Below are 6,672 nucleotides of genomic sequence, written 5' to 3'. Positions count from 1 at the left end.
TAAGCTTAAAATGCGTCGATTAAAACCCGTTTCATTGAAAGTCAAGAATGTTGGGCGCGATGGAAAAAAGACAACAGTATTTATCCCACTGAGAGTTGATCCTGGAAAGCCGGAGTCTCAAAAGGACAATCGAAATCAAGAAAGCAGCGAGGATACAGCAGAACAAAGCCAAAACATCCCTCTCGACGATCTTTATAACCAGGCATCTGAATTTAAAACACAACATCAAAAACGTATTTTGAGCATTTCTGATAACTGGGATAAAGTACGAGAGAATTTATTAAGTTCTTATATAAAAGAACAGCAACTGCCAGAAAATGTGCGGTGCGTAAACTGCGTGGATGCTATCGCTACGACACGATGTGAATACTGTGGCCCTCACCAGTTCTTTTGTGCGAGATGTGCAAAATCACTACACTGCAACAGAAACAAATTTCATGTACTTGAGCAATGGAAGGCATGTCCTTAAATTAAATTTGTGATAGATTCCATTGAGAATTCATTTAGTTAGTTGAACGATATTATATTTAGCCACTTTCTTTTTGTTCTTGACAGAAGGGAGTATTTGTTCCGCTATATCCGGATGAATCAGTTGTTGGCTATGGCCATACCTGCGATACAATGACGACTAAGCTGTTTAGACTCTTGGATGCCTCAGGTAATCTATAAAATATATTTATTTATTATTGGGACACCTATTAATTTCTGTAAATACTATGCATTTCAGGAAATCATCACCTAAAGTATGTTGAAGTTTGTGACTGTGAGCCACAAGCAGACATCACTGTTGAAATGTCAGTTTTGGCCAGGATCACCAGCCAATCCCACTACAGGATTTAGCTTCAAACTAATGGAACTTGCTGAGAAGGTCTTCCTTCATTGTCAAGTGTCCCTATTAAACTTCTCAGAAGTCATTTCAGAACTGAATCCTCAACTGCAACCAACACATGTAGGTTTTATATGGTATCACCCTTTGTGTCAAAGTATGTTATAAAATCTTGGGTCAATAACTTTGGTGATAGTTTATTTTGTTTTTTAATTATGGTTTAACTTATATGTATTTTAGGTTGTTGTGTATTGGGCCTCCTGTGTTTAAAATGTACTAGCGTGCTTTGCGCGCCGTAGAGTCAGAATAAATCATGGCGGACAAAGCCACGAGGTCTACACTTGTTTGTGTTAGTTCTTGTTAAATACAGGTCATTTGACGACGAGGATAATTCTACAAACGAACCAAAAACGTCGAACTAAGACGCCCTTGGAACGAAGACATGGCAGTTTACGGAAAAATCGAGGAATTCGATGCCACACGAGAAAAATGGATTCACTACTCGGAACGACTGACACAGTATTTTTTGGCGAATGATGTGGAAAATGAAGACAAGAAGAGAGCAATACTACTAAGTGTCATCGGACCTACAACCTACAGTCTTTTGAGGTCACTTCTTTCACCCAACAAGCCTTCTGAGAAGTCATATGACGAGATTTGCAAAGCTCTAGAAAACCACATTAACCCGAAGCCCTCGCCAATCGTTCAACGGTTCAAGTTCTATCATTGTGAACGTACGCCAGGTCAGTCCATTGCCTCCTTTGCCGCTAACTTAAGAGAGATCAGTGAAACCTGTCAATTTGGCACTGTTTTAGAAGAAATGCTTCGAGATCGACTGGTCATGGGGATAAATGACGCCACGATACAAAAACGGCTACTTTCTGTAGAGTATGAGAAGTTAACTTTCACCAAGGCTTTTGAGATCGCCACTAGCATTGAACTTGCCACTTCAGGTGCCAAAAATATCCAACAGCAAGCCTCTTCACCAGCTCCTGCGGATGTCAACAAATTAGGGACGAAAGAGTTTCCTAAAACGAAGAAAACCTGTTATCGCTGTGGTGAAAGACATAACCAGGAACACTGCCCTTTCAAAGATAAGAGTTGTTTCCACTGTGGCAAGGAGGGCCATATTTCAAGGGTTTGCAAGTCAAAACAAAGATCAGAGCAAACCTCATATGCATCAAGTAAAGTAAACCAAGTGACAGCAGATGAACAAGAGGAACCTGATCAAAGCTACAATATGTTCACTATCAACGGTAATAACTCAGCCTACAAAACCATGTTGTCCGTTGATGGCCACAACATAGAGATGGAAGTTGACACTGGTTCAGCGGTAACGTTGATTGCAAACAACATGTTTAGAAGGATTTTCGGTGAAAAGAAACTGGAGAAAACCAAGGCACAACTACGTACGTACACGGGAGAAGATGTGAAAGTTTTAGGTACCACTACTGTTCTGGTGAAACACCACGATAAGTCATTCAACTTACCTCTGCTTGTCGTAGACGGACAAGGGCCCAGTCTTCTTGGACGAAATTGGCTTGAACAGTTGCAATTGAGTTGGTTAAACATAAATCAAGTTACTGAATCACCAGACACGGTTCAAGAACTCACATGCAAATATCCAGATCTTTGGAAACCAGACCTAGGACAAGTCAAAGGGCTTAAAGCAAAAATTAACGTCCCAGAGAATGCGACACCTAAGTTTTTTAAAACACGTCAGGTTCCATATGCCATCAGAGATAAAGTTGATGAAGAGCTGCAGAGATTGGAAAAAGAAGGAGTGATTGAACCAGTACAGTTTGCGGAATGGGCAGCTCCAGTTGTACCTGTACAAAAAACAAATGGCCAAATTCGTCTGTGTGGTGATTACAGACTCACCATTAACTGTGACATTCACACTGACCAGTACCCTTTACCAAGGATAGAGGATCTCTACGCTAAGTTATCAGGTGGTCAAAAGTTCACAAAACTTGACCTCAGCAGTGCTTTCTTGCAGGTTCCACTTGAAGAAGATTCACGAAAGTACACTACAATTAACACACAAAGAGGCCTTTACCAGTACACTAGACTTCCTTTTGGAATCTCTTCATCACCCTCTATTTTCCAACGCATCGTTGACAACTTGATCCAAGGATTAGCAGGAACCGTTGGTTATCAAGACGACATACTAGTGACAGGCAAGGATAATGAAGAGCACATCACCAACCTGGATGCAGTACTTCAGAGGCTATACAGTGCTGGTCTGCGGCTAAACAAGGACAAGTGTGTCTTCATGGCGGCTGAGGTAACTTACCTTGGATACAGAATCGATGAAAAGGGAAGTTGATTGCAGACCAGTCTGCCTGTGATCCTGTCCTGTCAAAGGTTCTTCGTCATTTGGAAATGGGTTGGCCTGACACAGTTGAAGATGACTTGCGCCCCTATCTTAGTCGCAAAAATGAACTGAGTTTGGAACAAGGATGTATCCTCTGGCGTACAAGAGTTGTAGTCCCAATGAACTTGAGACCTGAAGTTTTACAAATGCTCCATGAAGGCCATGTTGGCATTGTGAAAACTAAGTCCTTTGCCAGAAGATATGTCTACTGGCCAGGCATTGACCAGGACATAGAACAAACTGTGCAGACTTGCTCAACATGTCAGAGCACCAGACCGTCTCCAGGCCCAGCACCCTTGCACCCTGGGGAGTTTCCAAATCGTCCTTGGAGCCGTGTCCATGTTGACTACGCAGGCCCCCTACCAGGCAACAAGATGGTCCTAGTGATAATTGACGCCCACTCTAAATGGATCGATGCGCATGTCACTGGAACTGCTACCTCATCAGCTACAATTGAGAAATTGAGAATCTCATTTTCCACGTATGGTCTTCCTGACACAGTAGTGTCAGATAATGGTACATGTTTTACAAGCAAGGAGTTTAAAGCTTTCATGGAACAGAATGGAGTCAAACATATAACGGCTGCACCCTACCACCCGTCATCCAATGGTCTTGCCGAGAAAGCTGTCAATATAGTAAAGGATGGACTTAAACACTCTGAGGGAGTTTTAGAAACCAAGTTAATGCGGGTGTTGTTCAAATACCGCACTACGCCACACACCACTACTGGTGAGACGCCTTCAAAGCTTTTGATGGGTCGTGAATTAAAGACACCCCTTGATAACCTGCGTCCAAGTCTGCACAGCAAAGTAGAAACTCAGCAACAGAAACAGAAATCACAGCATGACAAGACAGCTGTTCAAAGAAGTTTTGCTGTAGGAGATCTTGTCTATTCAAGAAATTTCGGAAGAGGTGAAGCATGGTTACCAGCAGCAGTAAGGGGGACTCGCGGTCAATGTCAAAGATTTACGGGTTTTACAGGCGGTTTAAGGAAGGCGCCGGCAGCGGGAATAAGCCGCGCGCCGTGTCCTTACTGCTGCTAGTTGTCGAATCGCAAACGGAGGTTAAAATATTCCTTAGATATAGATGGACACCATCACAAGCATTCGTAACAAAACTGTGCGCCGACTGCGAACTCAGGTGTTGGATCGCCTGGATGCTGACTTTGCCTTCACAACATTTATGGAGGGAGATACAGATGAGACGATGACAGAAGAAAGGGCTGAAAGAATAATTAACTTAATACCCGAAGGTAACTACCGGTTGGAGCTAACGTTCATAAAGTATTTAGACGGCGAGTGGATGATAGAAAAGGGGCGCAATCCTATCAGGGCGTCTGGTAAGAAGGACCTGTTTGTCTTAAATGAAAACACACGCCCGGGAGCATTGGTAGGAATAGACATGCTGTTCTACGAGGTTGCTTACCCGGTTACCGTAGTCATTTACGGTGCGTACGAGATAAAGACGCCAGACGTTAAGAAGTTGAAACCGATGCGACATCCCGGTAACTGCGTAGGGAAGTTAGTGAGAGAGTTCTTTGAAGACTCCTCTCGGGGCGGTAAACTGACTTTAAAGAGAATAGAAGCCATCAGGAAATGGGAAAAAGATACTAATAGGACCGGAGGGTCAATAGACAACATCAAGAAGTTAGAAACGGCGCTGGAGAGGCGAATCCATGTGAAAGATATCACCGACGGCTTTATTTACTCCGGAACACACAAATATGGGGGCCGCGGTGCGCCTATAGTCATCTACCAGCACAATGGGCACGCCTGGCGCGAACTGCGGTTCCCAAGAAAGAAGGAGACAAAGGTCTATAAGAAGTCACCATTGACAGAATTAGTTCATGAGAATTCCATATGGTTAATGGACGCGGAGGGAAGTCAGTTTATGACCCAAGATGGTACTTTATACCGACCGGAAATGGAACACCTGCGCATACAAAGTGCATGTGAATCCCTTGGTGAGGACTTCTCAGACGAGGTCCTCAGCTCTCGTACTTTGGACTTCTTGGCCGCCAAGAAGAGGAATGGGTGGAAACCTACCCCAAAAGAGTTCGGAGACATAGCCAAAGCCTGTGTAGAGCATGGTCACGGTGGTCTTTGGAACATGGAGTACGACGAAGACGAGTACGTGTCTCTGGATATGAAACACTGTTACCCTGCAAGTTTTAAAGGTCTAGGGGATTGTAAAGAATATTACGACCGTTACGGACATCCAGACTACCAATTCTTCCGCGTTTCGTTAGACGGTCACTACGACGCCCCAGCAACTGGATTCGTACGATTAACGTCTTGGAAGTTGGCTAAAGACTTACATCCCATAATTTACGCGTGGTACGGGAAGCATCTACAAGAGAAAGAATGGATACCCGTACCTCTATTGAAGTTCTTTGAAGAGCGCAAGCTTTTAAAATACACGGCGCATGAAGCCATACTTTGTCATGGCGCCTTTACGCAATGGCTCCCAGAACACAACCCCACAGCACGCGTTGTCATAGGAAAATTCACGCAGGGCGCTAAGGAGGGCGAGAAACACATGCAGCGACGCCTGATAACAGACGAAGGAGAGTTGAGTTTCCTCATAAAACGTGCCCACGAACAAGGAACAATGGTGTCTGTGGAGAAAAGGGACTACTTCATAGAAGGTCAGAAAGAACAGAAATGGAATGCACTTTGTTACTACCAAGACCACAGGCCGCAATATTACCACCTGCGTGCGAGTATGTTAGCATATGCGCATATTTACCTACTTGCGATGCTCCTACGGTTTGACAAAGAGGACGTTCCGCGCGTAGCCACGGATTCCTTGTACGTAAAGCCTGAAGTGTTAGAGAAGATGAAAGAATTCTACACCGAAGATGAGTTGGCGGAAAGTGGTCAATGGCGCGTTAAAGATGAGGAGATAAAAGCATGGAGAGAACGTGTAGAATATCACGGAGAACATCTTTGCGGTAGCGTGGAACCAACCGGGGAGCCACTGCCTTCGGTTGCCGACCCCATTTCCTACCAACGCTTCTCTTACCTCTACGGTACAGGAGGCAGCGGTAAGACTACGCGTGTGTTAGAACTCTTTCCTAAGATAAAGGTGCTAACGCCAACGCATCGTTTGGAAAGAGAAATCTGCGAAATGGGTTACGACGCGCAGACCTACCACAGCTTCTTCCGTTGGAATGGTCAAAAGTGGGTACCAGAAGCCATCCACGACATACCTCCGGTGATACTTTGGGATGAGATTTGCACCGTACCTTTGGAAATCCTCAAAGAATTCGTAGAGTTCCTTCGCGGGAAATGTCAAGTAATATTCGCCGGAGATCCCTGCCAGCCTCCTCCAATAGCCGGAGAAATGCCCCACGAATGGCTAAAGGGGTTCGTAGACCATGCGGAGGAAATTAACACCGACTACCGCAGTAAGGATCAAGTAAGAAACCTGAAAGCGGAATTAAGGGGCCTTAGTGACGCCGAGCAAT

Source organism: Actinia tenebrosa, unplaced genomic scaffold (genome assembly GCF_029948245.1).
Source record: "Actinia tenebrosa isolate PJP-AT-01 unplaced genomic scaffold, QUT_ActTen_1.0 PGA_scaffold0__85_contigs__length_37466705, whole genome shotgun sequence".
Taxonomy (NCBI): domain Eukaryota; kingdom Metazoa; phylum Cnidaria; class Anthozoa; order Actiniaria; family Actiniidae; genus Actinia; species Actinia tenebrosa.
This window is presented reverse-complemented; position numbering follows the sequence as displayed.